The following is an 18749-nucleotide window of genomic DNA, read 5'->3' as shown; positions in this document are numbered from 1 at the left end:
GTAGACTGGATATTAGAAGAAGGCTTATGAATACCAAAGGAGAGAGGTTTTGAAACAGCTTTGCAATAATAGGAGAAATGATTCTCTTATTTTGTTTGAGATAATTATGTAATGACACAGGTAAGGTGGTACCTTTAGTCTTTAAAAACTTGACATAATGAGTCAGAAGCTATTTTGAGTTGAAGACCTTTAGGCCAAGGGTGGGAGAAGCAGAAATTCTGACTCCTGAGTTCTTACTCAGATTTCCTGGTTTAATAACTCAATCAACAGCTTTTTCTGAGCCCTGAGCACCTGCAGTGGTGGCTTTGGGCCACTTGTTTGCTGCTCAGGGCTGGGTATAGATGTGGCCATTCCGTCTGTGTTTCCTTCTCCCTCTGAATTGTGATCAAACACAGATATTCTGTAAAAATAACCCACTATTTGCCTGGGTTTAGCTCTGGTTTTAATGCAAGAGTCATTTTTAGCTACATGCATAGTACAGACTCCAAATTAATAATCAATTAATAATCAGCATTCAAATGCTATATAATTATTTACCATGTTGAAAGGTTTAGCTTGTGCTGTAGATGTTTTTAAATTTTGAATGTGCCATTTTTTGTGCTCGTTTTTTTTCTGCTTCCCCAATTTTTTTGGATGCTGCTAGTGTGTAGAAAATGGAGATTTTACAACTTATATTTGCTACTATACTACAGTTGTCATATGTTTTCAAAAGCAAAGTGTACCTTTGGAATTTATAGAACTGTGGCAGAGATTAATAATCTTAGATTAATAATCTTCATATCTTTCTTGCTATTGCACCTGTAAATTAAAACCAAATTATATTCAGATTGGGTCTGTATATTATGGCTTGAAAGAAACACTTTGCCAAAGACTGTACAAATTATGCAGTTTGTTCTGTTACTACTAAAACTGCAGCTGCAAATATGTTCCTTGAGCGTTTGACTTTTAGTACTGGACTATGAAGAGGTTTGTTGGCATCCTGCATGAGTAACACTGAGCATCAGTCACCTAACTGAGCTGTTGATAAATGTCTAAGCCTGTAAATAAAGGGGGCCTGCTGTTCTACTTTGCTGGCTGGGATTGGAGACACAACATTCCCCCAGCTGTTTTGGTCACAAGCTCAGTTGTTATTCCCTCGTGGTGAGCAAACAAGAAATGTTTGAGAAATAGCTCCAGCAAAATGGCAAAACTCGATCACTCATCAGAAAACTAATGTTGACCTGTGTGCCGTTCCATGCACAAGCCATTTGAACTGATGGGAGTGATCACTGTGGTCTAGTGATCATTTTATTACCTAGATCCTTGACAAAACCCTGGAATGATTGTACTGGGACACAGTTAGCTGAAAGGATTGAATCACTTTGGCTTGATGTTGTATTGACCACGAACGAGCTCACAGACAGCAAGATGCTGGCTGAGCTGAGTCCTGCCAGTCGTGGCCAAATGTTTTACAATTCTGTAGTTAAACAAATCTGAAAGGGAAGATCATTCCTACACTTTCATTCCACAGGGACCCTTTAATCCTTTGTCCTGCTGATTTCTATTTTGAAAATAAATTGGAAAAAATCTTTTAGAGGAAAGACTTTAGAATATAAAGCCCCCGGGACTTTCCAGTTTGAGAGAGAAGCGTAGCTTTATTTGCCTTTAAATAATCAAGTTTATTTTTTTCTGTTTAAGTATTTATAACAAGTGAGACTGGGGTTTACAGTGTGTAGTGCAAAATTCCGCTCTCCAGAATGTGCTATTACTTTTTAATTGCTTTTTGCTTTAAAAAAAGTGCTAATAAAAAGTGCTTAATCATTCAGATGAATGGAACAATATCTGTAGAACAGACCACTGCTTTCTCTGAAGGGTGGTTGATATGTTATATATCTGACTAACAACTGTGCATATCATGGCCAACCCTTTTATTCTTCAAACTGAAGAGGAAAAAAAAATCTGTATTAACTAAAGAAATACCCTGTATTTCCACTGAATTTTTACAGTGGGGCTTTTCTCCTTGTCTGTTAACGTTTCTGAATTCTTCAGTATCAAAACTGCTTTTTCATTACTGTATTTTTTGTCTTAATCTGGCAGTCTCAAAGCATTTCATTAACTTTAATTAAATTTTTATATTGCCTTAAAAAGTGACTTTTGAAAAATGGTACTGGGGGAATACAGTAACCAAGAGGTCATTTCACAAGACTATTACTACCCTGAAGTGCTGCTGAGATTTAGCTTTTGGTTCCTCTACCTTTGGTTGAAATTTAACAGGGGAAAAAAAAAAAAGAACCAATTTGAAATGTCAGAAATGAAAATATGTTACTAGAACTGGCAGAGTTCAAAAATACAATAATACATTTGCAGTCTCATAGAGCATTGCAATGGTGTGCTTTTAAAAGGATTATTATACTGAAAGACCCAAAACAATTAAGTTTTTTTTGGCATCATGAAGTTGCTTAGCTTATGAACAGATAAGTAAATCTGTCTTGGTTGACCAGTGGGCAATTGTTGATAAAAACAAGACCCAAAATATTGGAAATAAACCCAATGAATCCTGGGTCCAAGTGATTTCCTCACAGGATAGTGGTGTATAATCTCTGGAAGGAAAAAATAACGTTTTGGAGAGACAAGCTGCAGAGAATGAAAAGCATTCTAGATGCAGGGATCTGTGCTCTGGTTTGGACTCCTTTCCTGATCTGTGCTGTTTCTCCGGTGGTGAAGTTGGGATCACAGTTCCAGTTTCTCTGTAAAGCCACTCTGTGTGCAGCAAGCACAAAGTCTGGATAATCCCAAAGTGTTGCTTATGACTCATCAATGTTTTAATGCAAAGGTGATTATTGCCCAGATCTTCTTAGTGTTCTTGGCTAGTCATTTCATCAAAACTTCCTTGTTAGGGGCATATCCATCCTCGTGACTGCACCCAAAAAAATGTTTCAGTTGGCAGCTTAAGCCAAGCTCTGATTTGCTGTTGCACTGGTGCTATGTGTGTGGGGGGTAAAGTTTTAAAGCCGCATCTGTATGATTAATGATACACAGGAAACAAAATCCATGTCAGTCTGAACGTTGATTTAACCCTCTGAATCACCCCCCACCCATGGACTCCAGAGCAAGTTCATAGTCATTACCTTTCTGAGCTAAGAAATAATGAATAATTCTGTTACCATTTCAATGCAGACTTCCCGTTTTGAAAGGTGGAATGCCCACCTGTGTGGCTCTTCCTCTGCCATGAGAAGGGGTGTGCTGGGAATGGGGTCACTTGGTGTGGGGTTGCCCTTCAGTCTGGTGACAAGTGTCTCGTTCAGCTCCTTGCTCCTGCTGAACTCAGGTTTTGGTGGCAGTCACGAGGTGGGTGGGCACTCCAAAACTCCCAGAGATGTTACAGCTGCCTGCTCCTTGCCCTGCTGCTGTCCAGCCTCTGGCCATGTACAGGCACCGACCAGTGCAGGGCCAGGTGCTGCCTATCCCTGCTGGACACCTGATGCAGTTTTCATCAGTGCTGTTCAGACAGTGCACCTTGAAGGTTTCTAGACCTCAGTCCCGAGGTTGTGAATGAAACCGTTTTCTGAAAGCCTAGTCCTAATTTTCTTAATGTTTGTCTTTTATGGGAAAAAAAAAAAAAAAGTGCCTTGATTAGTATTCAGTTCAAAAGGGAGCCGGGAGTTGAAAGGAATGCGAGCAGTGTGATTCAGCCGGCACGCAGCGAGGGGAGGCTTTCACAGCGCCTGCCTGCAGTAGGGAGAGGAGCCTCGCTGCAGAGAGAACAGATGCATTTCAGAGTCGCCCGCCAAAGGGAGTATATTATGCTCCCTTTTTAAACTTTCCCAAACACACACCATCTGTTTCACACTAGATACTTACAGGGTTTGATCAAATTAGAAGTCATGCTGAAAGGGAAAGCTAAGGTTAGCATGGACAGCTTTCTTAAAGCTATAGAAGCCACAGCTGGGTTGCGTTGAACCTCGAGTATCTACCTCAGTGAACTGGATGAAACTCTGCACCTTGGTGACACTGCCATTTGCATGTGTTCACTTGTAGCCTCGATCAGGGTGATATTTGCCAAGGTAAAATTGAGCAAACGCCCCATAAAATGACAGCTGGAGAAAACAGGAACGGTGGACATTAAGAGTGGCTGAAAAAATTGAGGTAAAAGTACCGAAGCAGATGCTGGCTGTTTCAGAATAGCTGCCATTAGATATGCCTGACTGCAGAAACAACCTCTCCGAACACGGGAGTTCAAAAGTCTTCTGGCACAGGAGGGCAGGCCCTAATCTCTAAATCTGTGCTAGGGAAGTCACCTCGTAATTGTGTGACAGGGATACAAATGAAACCGAGACAGTTGCAAAAATACATTGTAATTGGATAAGAATAGCTTCAGAAGATCAGAAAAGAAGGTAAACAGTAGGGATGGAGGCTCCCAGATCTCGTAGGCTTTGTGCCTGTTTCAGTTCAGGGGTGGCGATTTGCGAAGGTGTTTAGTTCTGTTTTCAGTGCCACAAAATGTGACTCGCACAGCTAAGGCAGTGAGACTGGGAGGAGCCATCCCTGCTGAACACAAAGCTGAGGCTGCTTGGGGTGTGTCTCTTTTAACAGCTGCGCTTGAGTTTTGGTTTAAGTTCTCAGTGCTAAGTGGCTTGAGCCAAATCCAAAGGAATTCTCCCGCCTGTCCTTAACCTACACTCTGTGCCCCTTGGCAGGGGCTGGGTGCCAGTGCACAAACTGTGTGGGCAGACAAAGTTTTACCTCTGCTGCAGTTTTTATACACAAACTACTGTGGTGCCACAGGCAGGGACTGAACCTGGGGAGGAGCCCTCTCCAGCAGTGCTGAAAGCTTGAGCCTCAAGTGTTGGCAGTGAAATCATGTGGTCCAGGCCACCTCCTTGTCCTGAGGCAAAACTCTGTGTGAACCCTGAGAAGTGACTGGAGAGAAAGCATTACCAAAAAACTTTTTTTTTTTTTCTTTTTTTGCTGTGTCAGAATTGTTGTAGTTAAATCTGAGACATAATCACAAAGAACATATGTCACAAATTAGCTAGTTTTGTTAAGTGTTGTTTGGCTTGTTTGAGACAATTCTAAAATAGAACTACAGACATATAAACCATTTCTAAAATAATGCCAGAATGCCATGGAAAAGGCTGTGTGGAAGGCGTTTCTAAGTCATCTTGCAGCATGAAGTAGAGTAACTGGTTTTTTTTTTTAACATCCAAGCCAGTTATTTCAAAAATGTTCATCAAAATAATTTTTTTTCTTGTATGATGGTCTTGTAGTTAACTGCCAGATGTGGATCGTTATTTAAACCAAACCTCCAAACTCTCTAAAGTTCATTCATAACTTCTCATTGCAGCCATTAATTTCATGCCTTTTTTAGGAAAACGAGTCCTAGTTTAAAATGTGGTTTTAGATCAGAAATGTTTGTATTGGCCCCTTGGGCATGAGCAGGACACAATTGGTAGTCAAACTGGAAATAAAATTTTGATTTGTTACTCTATTAGAATACTACCTGCTTCTGTCTCTTTCTCCCCAGAATAGACAGGCAGGACATTTGGCGTTTTCTTTTAATTATATACGTAGAACTTGATATAAAACTGAAAAATACAGAGGATATCTGTCTTCTGTTCACTCCCTTCTGAAAGCAGGAGGCACTGCACTTCCCCATGGAACATCTTGATTACGTTCCTTTGGAAAATAACATTTTTCTAAAAATTAATTTGCTTTTTAAAGATCATTTCCCAAGCCTACACTGCCATTCCACGGGAGTGGGGTGTGATGCTGCCAAACCAGATAATCCCCACCACGGAGTCTTGACAAGATCTGCTCCCAGGGCTTGGAAAGCAGAGCTGCGGGGGTTACTCATGGCCTGTGGGCTCAGGGAATTTAGACTAGCAATGTTGCCAGGATACTCTGGGCTGATTAGGAATTAATTTCAGATCCTCACTCCCATGATGAATTTTGTACACTTTCACATAGGTGTGATGTGGAATATATAAACACTACAGTGACATGTTAGGGGGAAAGGATTGGTGAAAGAACTGCGCACATCTGTCAGATTTTTATCTTTACCTTGAATTATTTTTGAATTAACCTTTCTTTTAATCTACAAGCTTCTTGCTTGAGGCAAAACAGTCTTTACTTTGCAAAACCATCTGCCTGGTTTCAAGACTTTCATGTCAATGGACAGACCTAGAATGAGGCACCATGTAGCAATAGGCAATTTGACAGGAGCTTTGACAAATTGGAGATAAATTACATGAACGTAAAGAACATACCATTGAGTGCTGAGTGATATACTAATTATATTTTTGTGCTTTATAAGTGAGAGACAGTTAAAATGGAAGACAAAGTCACCAGTCACACTAGTTGGGAGGTGCATTGAGAGCACTGCGTACTTCATATCAGATGTTCTGGAAGTTTGAGTCTGAAGCTTTCAGAAAGAATCAGGCCTTTATCAAGCTAAAACTTTGTGTGGAATTTTTTTTTTTAATACCTCAAACAGAAGAAATGAATGGAGAGTAAAGTAAGTTCTCTGTCAGGCAGTGGTATCTGCATAAGAAATGAAGTCTACTCCCATTGTTATTACCATCTCTTTTAACACTATTAATACTAAAATCAGCTAGCTTGTGCAGCAGTAAACTCCAGCCTTAAATCTAGTGCAAAATATGTCAGTTGTTCTTAATGTTTTCCATGGAATATCCTGAGTTGGAAAGGACCCCCAAGGATCACTGAAGTCCAACTCCTGGCCCTGCACAGGTCAGCCCCGAGAGTCACACCATGAGCCTGGGAGCACTGCCCAAACACTGTGTGTCTGAGGAGTGTGTGCTCTAGAACCCATTTCTGAAGGGTAGGGAAGGAGATGCGCTGTTTGCAGTGTTTATGGATTGTTACCAGAGTTAAACAGCAGACAAATCCCCCCTACTCCTTCTCCAGAACAAGGGGCTGTTGGTGGGATCACACAGCGCGGGTCGGTGTGAGCTGCCACGGGGGCTCTTGGGAATTCAGTAGGATGTCAGGAGTAGCAGGTACCAGACAGGAAGTGCCTGAACTGAGAAATTAAGGTTGCAATACAACTGTAAACAGAGCATGTTTATGCCATTCCCATTATCCATCCTTTCTAGCAGGGCAAGGCTTTTGTTCCGTTTGTCTTGCACGTTGCACAGCGAGGCCTCGCTCTGGAATAGGAGCTTCTGAGTACACATAAATAACAGTGTTCCTGTTCCTCACTGAGCAAATTTAACTAAGAATGCTTTCTTCAGAAATGCAATATGGAGTGAACAGACCATGAAAACTGTCACTGGGCTTCCTTGTGTAATCTATCAGGTTTTATGTGCTTGTTCCTATAGTACTGGGTTTAGCTATAACGTCTCACAGGGGCACTTTTCAAAGATACACCCTGTTTTTATTTGCAATTAGAACTGTTATCACTCTCCTTAAATAATGCATTTCACAATTTAAAGCAGACAGGGAAAGCTACACAAACATGAACTTAAATGTATCTCGACAACACTCCTGCAAGGAAGTTTAAAATTATGATATTGTTGTTACTTTCATTGCTAAATCAATGTACCAAATACAGTAATCAAATTTCAGACAGGGGTTACCAAAGGAGTTTTCAGTGAAAATTGCTTGCAGTGTTGGCATTCTAAGTTTGTTTATAATCTGCTAAGCAGTTGGCAAACGTTAAAAATACACCTATTTTTACGATGTCATCCAAATAGAATATTTCTACCGGGTCTTTTAAATTTCACAATTATTATGCTATTAATTTAGGAGAAGAGATGGTGGTGGAATAAAATGGAAAGGGAACGTAGACTCACTGCTAAGTGTTCTGTATTGCAGTCAAAATTCCATGTTGCAGTCAAGGTGGTACACAGATCCTTATCCAAAAGTTGCTAGGGACAAGGAGTGTTCTTTCACTGTTTGCATAGAGATTGGTGTTTTACCCACTGAGAAAAGTCAGAAATGATGTGTTTAGAAATGATGTGAGGATCAAAGGAGAAAACAACGAGTTGGAATCTTACCTGTCTGCTGGACACAATGAAGACCTTTGAAAAACCACTACATTTCCCAAAACTTTTGGGAAAGTGCAAATCTGGGTGTAAATAGTTTGAAGTGCTTCTTACCTGTCTTGATGACAAGTCCAGGTATAACCTTCAGTTAGAAGGGAGAGAATACAAACAGCAGAATTATTAAAATATGAATAAAATATCAGAGCCTAGGCTCATCTGTTCACAAGTATCTCAGCTTTGTTTAAAAAATTGATATTCTATTTAAATACATATTTTATAATATGTTGAGTCGGGGTCAAATTTTGTACTGCTTACCCAAACCTCATTTCCAGACTCAGAGTTTAGTAATGTTAAGCAGTTTTTTTTTTTTTAAATTTATTTTTTGACTTTAAAAAATATTTGGTGTTTGGCATGAAACTTCCCTCCTAAGGTTGGATGAAATATATTGAACTGATCAGTGTTGCCTTAAGGCAACATTTCAAATGCTATTTTGAAAAAGGTCCATAACAGCAGCCAGACCACACATATTTCAGTACACATAATTTATTGGTTTCCTTCCTCAGTAATTGCCCCTCGGATCTTACAGCTCCAGTGAAAAACCCTGGTGCTCTAATAGAGGTCACTCACTGCTTTCCATAGACTTCAGCTGAGTTAGTTTAAGCTATATTTACCTATTTTGCAAACAAATTAGGCACTGCTCAGTGCATGTTTATCTGCACTTACATAAATGGATCAATTAATAGAATAAGACCTCCCAGACATCCTGTTTTTCACAAAAATGTATCCTGACTTGCTGAAACATTCCTGTATTCTCAGCAACCAAAGCAGTCGAATCAGACAAATGAGCATGACTACCTTCAAAAGTAGAAGAAAAAAAAAGGAGTTGAAACAGAATCTGGACAAAATTCATACTGAAGTCAGTGAACTTTATTTTAGCAACTGCTAAGTAACAAGAATGTGGGGAAAAGGAGCTTAGGATTCCATCCCATATGTGCCAGGGAAATTTGTGTTTAATTATCGTGCTCAAACACTGCATTGCTAACAAACCTAGATTGCAGTGGATGGGAGTGGCAAACACCTGTCTGGTAGTTAAGCTTTTTTAAACTGCTTCCCTTTCACCCTTTTAATGTGATCACAGTGCTCTTATTTTCTCTGGCAACAGCATTCCCATGTAGATGTGCCTTTTGCTGCTGGGGGTTGTACTCGGGAACGAGTCTCTGTGCGTTGCCCTTCAGCCTGTCCCAGTGCTGGGAGCTGCTGTGGCCCCTCATTAGGCAAACCCGGCATCTGCTGGCCCCAGATGCCGATCACTGGGAGGGTTTTTTTTCTCGAGGTAGCATATGGACTTGAGCATCCCTGTGTGCTTTGCTGGTTCCTTCCTCTGTCTACTCCTTCACAAGAAGCTGATAAGAGTAATAATGTCATTTTCCCAGCGACTTCTTGTCCTGTTAGTCCCGTTTTGTGTGTGCCTGTCCACGCTTTCTTTATATTGATATTTTTGAATATATGGAGAGTTCTTTAGTAGTTGGAAATGTTCTGGAAAAAGAAAAACAAGTTCTCTGTAGCAAACCACACCTAGTAAAGGACGTTACTCCTCTCTTACAGCATCCATCTTTGGATATTGAATATGCACAATAGGGCACTCTCTGCTCTTTGTCATAACGCTGCATCAGTTTGTGCTGACTGGGAATGTAACCTGGAGAGAGCAAACTCTGGCAGCAGCTGGGAATAGCTAGGTGGGCTGACAGGCAATGCATGACTAAAGGAATTGATGTAAAAATTGCCCTGCTGATCTGAGTATGAAACAATACTCCAGCTATTATGCTGCTACATTAGTGGACTCACAGTAAAAGAATATGGCACACGTGTGAAAAAGTATTGTTGATTAATGCTGAAGTATGGTAGAGAGAAATTTTCCCAGAATAACTTGTTTGTTGGAAAGTTTTGCTGAGTTCAGGCTAATGCCTTTGGAGCTGCCGTCAGTGCCACTGCAGTGCTGTATTTCAACAACTCTCACTTTTGTTACAGCTGGGAACCTTTCATAGTTTCTTTGTCCTTAGGATGTCAGACATGAAAGGGAGGCAGTGTCATGCTGCTCATGAATTCTAGGTGCCTTGATCCTTGATCACTTTGTTAAATCATTAGAGGGAGGTCCCTCTGGGAATTATCAAAAGTCTCTGAAGAGTCACTTATGAAAATGAATGTACCTCTCACATAACATATATCACTTCCAATCCTGTCTCAAGTCAGGCTTCTCTCTGAAATGTTTCCGAATGTTAATCAGTAATCAGGGCACAGATTGGCACATGCTGCTGGGCTTTGAAGCTATTCCTATCCTATGATTTGTCACATCCTTAGTAGTACTTTGCATGATTTTCATACATATCCTATTAGACTTTCTTGCTTAAGGACTTTAGATTTCAGCAAAATACTTGACAGCACCCAAGTGTTGGACGTTCTCGATAGTTTCACATCAGCCAAATACAAGGTGCCACTTGACAGCTCCAGTTGACTGGAGGATGGAGAAGTGGGTTGTAACATCACTGCTGGGGAGCTTTTCCAAATGTCACTGCATATCTGTACTTCCCACACTGGATGCTCTTAGATTGTACCCCAGCTTTTCTTCCCACTTGCTTGCCAGGAGACATCCCAAGATTCTTTGCTGTGTGGGGCTCAGGACAGCTGCTGCCCCGGGGTGGGCAACCAGATTTCTTATGATGCACTGAATTGTCTTTAAATGAAAGGGTGTAAATCCTAAGAATGGTTTGATGTTACACCTGGTTGGTGTTCCTGTATAAGCACTGATGGCAATAATTATAACATATCTGTGCTCTCAACTCTGTTCTCAGCAACAAATCCAAAACACAGCTCCATACTAGTCTGAACAAAACTACTCTATCACAGCCCAAATCAACATAGTGTATTTTCAACTCCTTAAAGAAGTGTTTAAACACCTTTAAAATTAGAAAAATTTTTCTGGTCTAGTTATAGTCATTCATCCTGGGCACGTTGTCTGCAGATTGTTTTGGGTTGGGTTTGCTTTGGTTTTTTAATGGCTTTAAATTGACAGAGGGAAGGTTTAGTTGGTGAGGGCTCTGAACAAGCTGCTCTAGTGGAAGGTGACCCTGCCCATGGCATGGGGGTTGGAACTAGACGATCTTTAAGGTCTCTTCCAACCCAAGCTGTTCTATGATGTAAGAAATAAGTTGCCATCCAAATATAAATGAGGAAAAAAATTTTTAAAAAAAGTTCTTGTTGTAATTTCAGTGGTACATTTTTGAAATTTCAATTTTAGTAGCATTTTCACATTTGTTTTAGACTTTTATACCCATCTTTAATCACATACAAGTGAAGGAACAGTTGAGACTACCAGCTGTAGATTAGTGTTTGTGATGATTCTAACATAACTGAGAAATCAAATTAGTTTTTAGCAAAGTCTAAATTTTAGCAGTTTATCACTGTATTTACAGCAACTATTTACTCTCACTTGCTGTGTGTATGTATGCATGGGCTTTCAAAATATTTCTAGCAACAGTGACTGAACTTTTTGTTATTAGTATAACTGCCTGAAGTGAATTCCAAGTATCTTTACAAAGTGGTGGGGAAAACATTAAATGTTGTTAGATAGTGTTTGATTCTTTATAAAGTCAGGGGGAGAAGTAAAAACAGGAAAATTATTTTGAATTAATCCCTGTATCTATTTTAACATCTATCATGTGCCACTTGTTTATACCCACTGTCAAAACACCTGGAGAATTTCTCAATATTTTAAATCAATTTCTGTTGAGCTCTGCATTTACTGCCCACTGAACTGATCTGATCTAGCACATCCTGTGTTACTCTGCTCCTTTTGGCCCTTTGCTAGGAAAACCCTCTGATGGGTTCCTCTCTGTTCTGCCCCTGCAGGGATGTGCACGATTATTATAGAAAGAGCAAATATAGAAACACTTGCAGTGGGGTGAGTTGAGCTCTTCCTGAAGAGCACAGTTGCTTTATTTTTGGGCTGGGCTGGCCAGAAGCTGAAAGGGAACGTGTGTGGTACCATTTCCTATCGCAGTCAGATAAGGAGATTGCCATTCACAGTTGGATAAGAGGCATTTACTGAAGAAATTATTCTATAAGGAAATAACTAATGGGAAACAGACCTGCAGTGGACATAAGAAATATCCAAAGATGCTCTTGGGAGGAACTTTCAGCTATGCAATGCTAGCAGATACAATTATAGAGGATTGTGAAACCACATCTGCCAACTGAAATAACTGGCAGTGAACAAAAGATGATGAGTGAAAGAAAATAACCATTGGCATGATCGTGAAATGCATTATCTAGTCATTTCCAGCATCTGTAACAGAAAGCACATTCCTGTTTTATTTGTGGAAGCACAAACAAGGTTCAAATCTGATGGTACAGCAGTGAATAAATTTGTAAAGTTCGACACTATAACCTTACAATATTGTAAGCCATCTGAAAATCAGGTGTGTTTGTGTAGTGTCTAGAGCTGCAAAGAAAGATGCTTTGTGTACTCTGGAACAGGTTTCCATTTGTGTTTCTTTCTCTGGAGAATATACTGAGGAATGATGACTGGTGCATAACTGTGTGTCACTGGCTAAGCCTGGCCTGACCCTGTCAAACCATCAGGGTCACTTTGTTTGCTTGAAGAACCAGTTTCCTCACAGATTAAAAAACAACACACGAGCCTTCCAGTAAGACCTTCCCTACGAGCACACTGGTTTCCTTCCTGTCATAAATGACATTCTGTAGTCTGAGCTGAACAACAGCACTGGTAATGCAGGTCTTCCAGAAATCATGGAGAGATGGGGAACCCAACTTAAATTGCTTGCAGATGCAGTGACCTCCCTGGGCAGGTGGATTGGAGCAGCCCATGTATGACAAAAAAGAACTGGAGAAGGCCTAATTAGTTCATCCACCAGCCACCATGTCCAAGAATGGGAGCGCTGCTCTGAGTATTCTACCTGCAAGGGGGCCTGTCTTCTGTGAACTCCTTGCCACCAGCAGGCTGGCTAAGGCAGGATTTAAGCATGATTTATGACATCAGAAGCAAATACGTGCGAGGAAAAACAGGTTCTCTGCCAGGCTGGAGCTTAATCTCATGAGAGTGTCTGTCTTTCACAGAGGAGTGAAACACATGAGCAAGCTTTCCTAAATTACACACTAATCTACTTTTCAGTGACTCTAAAATTTATTACTGAAAGTACAAATAGCTGTCAGCTTGGAACTAATTAAAATGTTAGGATTAACCTAAGATGTGCGGTTGCCCAAGCTTTCAGCAGATGAGAAAGGCACAGAAGAAAGAAAATGGACATTTAACTGGTACTGTCCTAGAACAGAGTTTTCAATTTAAGTAAGAATATCTGATGACTTTAGTGAAGGAATGGATTTCTTATGCAGTAGTTAGGAGTTTGCAGAAATGTGTCATGTAATGTAACACCTTACCTGAAGTAATGATGTTCTTAGGAGATGGACTGGGAGATCTGATCCTTCAGATTTATAAAAGCAAATATAATTTATCCTATGCCATTTCTTACCAGCTGCAGGAGCTGAGCTTTGCTTCATCCCTACCCCGTAGACATGAAGTTATTTTATCTAATGGACTGTATTTATAAAAATAGAACTACACATCAATCTATAAAAATGGAAAAATTATTAGCACAGTCACCTCCATGTAAATAGTTAGGGTTGAGGGTGTTGCACAGTCTTGATTTGGACACTGTTGCACACAGGCACAGCACCAGACCTGGTATTTGTGCGTGGATCGTCGGCAGATCAGAGGCACTTCCATCTGGCTGGCAGCTCGGAGCTGCTGAGGCAGGGAACGTGGGGATGTGGAATACCCATCTCTGCCACAAGGATATGCAGGGGCTGGAATTGCGAAGCCCTTCTGCTTCCAGCTGCACACCCAGCTCTGATGTTTCTCAGGGGGGCCGTTAGGAACAATCTCCTGTCTTCAAACTGTTTCTCAGCCGGTTGGCCTGGTTTGCTTTTTCTTTCTCTCCTTAAATTCCTTAGGTCTAGCTCGTGTCTTCTACTTTCAAGAGGCTTCCTCCTCCACTGTACTTTGTCACTGGGAACACAGAAATCAGGAGCATGTGAGGAAAAGCTTCTGGCTTATTTTCCAGATCAGCAACTGAACCCAAGAGGAAAACACTCTGACTGCTGCAAATCAGCACATGAATCTTGGGGGAGTTTAGTAGAGTTTTTAACAGACTTGTAGAGAGAGGAGCAAATTTGTGATATCATGAGAGTTTGTAATGTGGCCAGAATTCATCCAACAGTCAAAGGAGCATCTGAGTCCAAACATTCAGTGTGGGAAGTTTTGGCTCAAATCACGAACTTCATTGTAATTTTAACCTTCTCAGTGAGTAAAGATTCAAGACACCTGAAAAGAAGCAGCTGTCAGTCCTACCTTCAATTCAGCGGGTTTTGCAGCTGGGGAGAAACTAGCATTGTACCTTTTAAATTAATTATTTTTTTAATTTGATGATTCAGTCCATGGACTGTTCAGTGCTTTTATCTCTGCAGTATGTAGCCATCACAATTTGCTTATATTAAACCAATATTTTTATATTTTAATTTTGAAAAGATTAGATGTTTATTCTCTGTTTGTTCTCAGTTTCTGCCTTGAAGTCATCATGCTTCATTGATAACATAATTTCTATGGAAAGTAACAAATAAAACATAATGGTTTCAAATGAAGACAAAAGCAGAGAAACAAATTAAATTCTTAAAATCAAAGGGCTTCCAAAAAATACATGCAAGAAATACAGAAAAAAATCTGGGATTTGTATAGAGAAGCATTCTAACAAAAATCCTTTCCCATTAAGTGTGAGTCTTAAATTCTCTGTACTAACTGATATGCCTGGATGCAGGTGGCAGAAAGGTAATTGGCTAATAACTTCTGAGCATCTGCAATGCATTTGAGAAAACTGGCACTCAGTCCTTGTTGGTCTGAGGGGCACTGTAAACAAAGTGAGACTCGGACATTTTTTCTGGAAGGATGGGCAGTTGAACTTCCCTTTCAACTCTTGCATTATTCCCACAATGGAACTATCATTCAGCCAGCCAGACACATTAACCAAGCAAGCCATAAATTCCACAAGATCTTGCAATTGTATTTTTCGGCTTTTTACTTCTTGTAGCCTTCTTAGAAGTTATTGCTCTTTCACTGGCATCTTCCCACGTATATAAAGGTTCTGTCAGCGTTGACCTTCAACATGGACTTTTCCCAGGTGCTTTCCATCACTTTCTGAAGTTCCTAAGCATATACACCATGGAGCCATCATCAATCAAACCCATGTCACTGTGCCCTGTTCCTATCTACTGCCTGGTGTCATCCTGACACAGAAAATTTTTCAAAAATATATATTTGACTTGCACTGGCCTGAGTTTTAAATTCATATCTAGAAAAATTCCTGGTATAAATTAACCATTGTGATAGTTGGCATTTCTGTGATGGAAGGATTTTGTCACCCCCAGCCACTCTCACTTTTCTGCTTTCTAGAAGAGAGGAGCCTGTTGACCAAATAGACCTTGTAGGGAAACAGCCTGTGCTTAGAGCTTCATCATGCTACCAAGCCTAGATCTGCTGTCACGTGGCTTCTGTGGACTCTGTTATGTGGCTGGGAGGGGAAGATTGTTGTGACCCTTCAACATATGTGAAACAATTGATTTCCTTTACTGTGTTACATGTCCAGGATGTCTAAGCAGTTTCCTACCAGGGCAAAATAAGATATATTAATATTAAAGCAGATAAATGTACTATACCCTTATTGCCAGTCTGCAAGGATCATGAGTCAGTCCATCAAAAAAAATCACAATATTGACTGAGGAGGCATGAGAGTGAAATACTGATAATTCTGTGAAGAAAAAGAGTTGATGCTGGGGGTAAAGTGGGAATATAGAGAGCCCCCAAAGGGAGACACAGCCTTCAGAAAGACATGCCCATCCACAGGGTGCCAGCTCCACTGTGCCTTCCCACCAGCTCTCAAGCACTCAAGTTCTTCCTTGGGTCTCTCTTCAAAATCCTGTTAGCTCCTTTCTTGCTTCCTTACTCCCTGCAGAGTGAGGGGAACTGGTAACTTAAACTCAGCTGAAGTTACGGGTTTAGTCCTGGTCAGTGCCCTGGGAGTGGCTGTCCTTTCCCTGTAACTTTGCTTGTGAGGAGCCCAAACCCTGCCGCGGTTGGGTTCTGAATAGCTGTCTCCACCCCCCAAAACGACTGTGGTGGTGGTGTTGTCCTTCCTTCTGCACTGCTCTTATGCAGTAACCTTGTGTTTAGAGCATTTCTCAAGCGTGGGAGGCCTGGCCTCAGATCCCATTTGTGTCTGAAAAAAATGCAGGATTTCATTTCTGAATGAGCTCTCTGACCTAGAAGTTGTTTTGGAAGGGAAAGGAGAATAATCTCACCTATCAGAACTTTTCACAGAGTGAGTGTGAATGGATGCCTGACTGTAGCCTTGCAGTAGAATACCTTAGTTCCCACTGATTCTTTGCTGATTTAATGACATTTTAGTGTGAAAAGTAAACCAGTCTTTGGGAGCATGTAGTGGGATACACCCCCCCATCACGGGTGAGTGTTGTCTGAGGCCTAGGGCTGAGAAACTTCCCTTTTCTTTCCTTTCCTCCCTCTTGCAACCAAATCGAGAGCTGCAAGTCCCTTCTCCCTGTTCTGTCACCGTAGAGTGTAAGTGCCTGGAGTACTTTGAGGCTTGTGCAGCTGCTTTCTGCTACCCAGACACTCAGCTGAGCACTTGTGGAGTAGAGTGGGAGTTGCAAGCACAGGCATAAGCAGTAATGCATCAGCAATAACTTATTAGAGCCCAACTCCTGTTGAGACGCTGGGGAAATCCACAACCAATTGGTTGTAAAAGGGAGGAGGAACAAAGTTAAACTCTCAATTCTTGCTGGAAAGGTGAGCTGATAAACTTTAGGCTAAACTAGAGTATTAGCACTACAATGGAACTATCAGCTTCCTATAAAACATTAGCATGACAAATTAGTGCTTTGATCGTGCGAGATATCACCGTATTCATTTGTTTAATTAAACAATCTAGGCTTCTCTTGGTGTGGGTCATTTTAAAAAATGTTAAAAATAAAATTAAACACATAATTAAGCTGACAAGAGATAAAGACCCTTGTGCAGCAAGTTGAAGGCAGTTAATTTATAAGGAGCCTGGTCCCTGAAGGCTGTGTAGTTTATTAAAGTTACTGAGGCAGAGATGTGATAAAATATTTTATGTAGTGCTTTAAAGGCTAAATTGCTCTGACACTTTTAAAGTCCATGGGACACAGTCAATTAGGATGTCTTGTTACCATGTTTTTTCCTCATAAGTAATCTAAACAAAATCCATAGTTATACCAATAATTTCTTAAAGTTTCCAGATTAACCTTTTTTTTCCAGTACTTCACCACAGGACACGTGATGAGCCTCCTCAGTCACACTGGTCGTAATAAAACTCATCTGAAACACTGTGTCTGTCCCGAAATGACAACACAGAGATCAAGACTAAATAGGAGACGGAGTTAAGTTGAAAACTTGGTCAGAATTTAAATTTGGATGTTCTTGGAGCTACCAAAGCAAAGGCCTGTGAAGGTGCTGGATGAGGGAAAAATACCTGGTTTGCCTTCTGTGTCTGGGGCTGGAAGAACTCTGGTTAGGTGTTTTCCAATACTGTCATCTGGATTTGAAAATAAAGCACACTAAAATGCTTATGAGAAAAGGTGCATTAGATAATTAAGCTCACATTTACAATCTACTTTCTTTTAGGGTAGAAATAGATTTGAAATGTAGTTGCAGTACTGGCACAGTTGCTCTCCCCGTTGGGGAGTAGGCAAATGGATCAGCTTTCTCTCTGATATTTCTGAGGATTGAAGGAGTTCTTTCTCCTGTGTTTTCTAATGGGATATTTCCAATTTCTGTTGTTCCTGCCTTTTAGCAGCTTTAAGTCAAGTCTATCCTTGATCTTCACCAAGGTCACAAGGGCAGCTACTAAACTTCTATTGGACTTCAAAGTGGGTTTTTATATAACCCTCAGCTTCTAAAACAAACAGGAAGAGGGGAAAACCAAAGGATAACAAACCATATTGAGGACAAAGCTGAGGAAAGGCAAAATAGGATGAAGAGAAAGGGGCTTAGCCCAAAACTTATAAAGCCTCCTTGTTTTAAGTGGACAAAGATTTTTGCAAGGATGTGTCACTTTGTAAAAGAGACTGAGTGAAGTCAATCCCTGCTTCTCCCACTCTTGGTTATCTCACCTCCTCAAAATGTTTCTTTCTCCTCTGACAGAGTTTCTCCAAGCCCTGTATTTGTCATGCAGTGTAGTGTGGTAAAGGGAGTTGGAATGGGGTCCCCACTTCAAATTTACTGAAGCTTAGGACGTGCTCCTATGTGCACAAATGGTAGCATTGAAACAAAGCAATCTACGGCTTTACGTCTTTTTTTTTTTTTTTTTCTCTTCTGAAATTTTCATGCTTCATATTTTAAAATTAATAGCAGATCAGCTATGCCTTAAATTCACTACTGGAGAGAGACTCAAGATCTGCTTTTTTTGTGGGTGTTTTAGGGCCTATCCAACACTGGACAGAGAATGGGATACACAAGTTCTGTGCTAATCTTTTAAGGGAAGTAAGATGCCATGTGAATGCATTGACAATATTAATGTAGATCTCCTGCCAGGCCTTATAGCCCATCTCATTCCGGATTTTGGAGATCTGCATTGCAGATCTGAGGGCCAGCCTCAGATCATAGAA

At 40.7% G+C, this 18749-nt stretch overlaps 1 protein-coding gene and 1 long non-coding RNA gene across 5 annotated transcripts in view; both read left to right on the top strand.

The window, feature by feature from the left end:
- The window catches only part of LOC114062486 (BEN domain-containing protein 5-like), an 892614-nt gene that overhangs the window by 254206 nt on the left and 619659 nt on the right, over positions 1 to 18749 (top strand). The window lies entirely within an intron of this gene.
- LOC114062520 lies at positions 10632 to 12660 on the top strand. The gene is made up of 2 exons (XR_003572403.1): positions 10632 to 10677; positions 12544 to 12660. It is a non-coding gene; the product is annotated as an uncharacterized LOC114062520 (long non-coding RNA).

The sequence above is a fragment of the Empidonax traillii genome, unplaced genomic scaffold, assembly GCF_003031625.1.
Source record: "Empidonax traillii isolate 1590-97213 ecotype Southwest subspecies unplaced genomic scaffold, ASM303162v1 scaffold15:size5535645, whole genome shotgun sequence".
Classification (NCBI taxonomy): Eukaryota; Metazoa; Chordata; class Aves; order Passeriformes; family Tyrannidae; genus Empidonax; species Empidonax traillii.
Note: the sequence above shows the minus strand (reverse complement) of the source record. Positions and strands in the feature narration are given on the sequence as shown.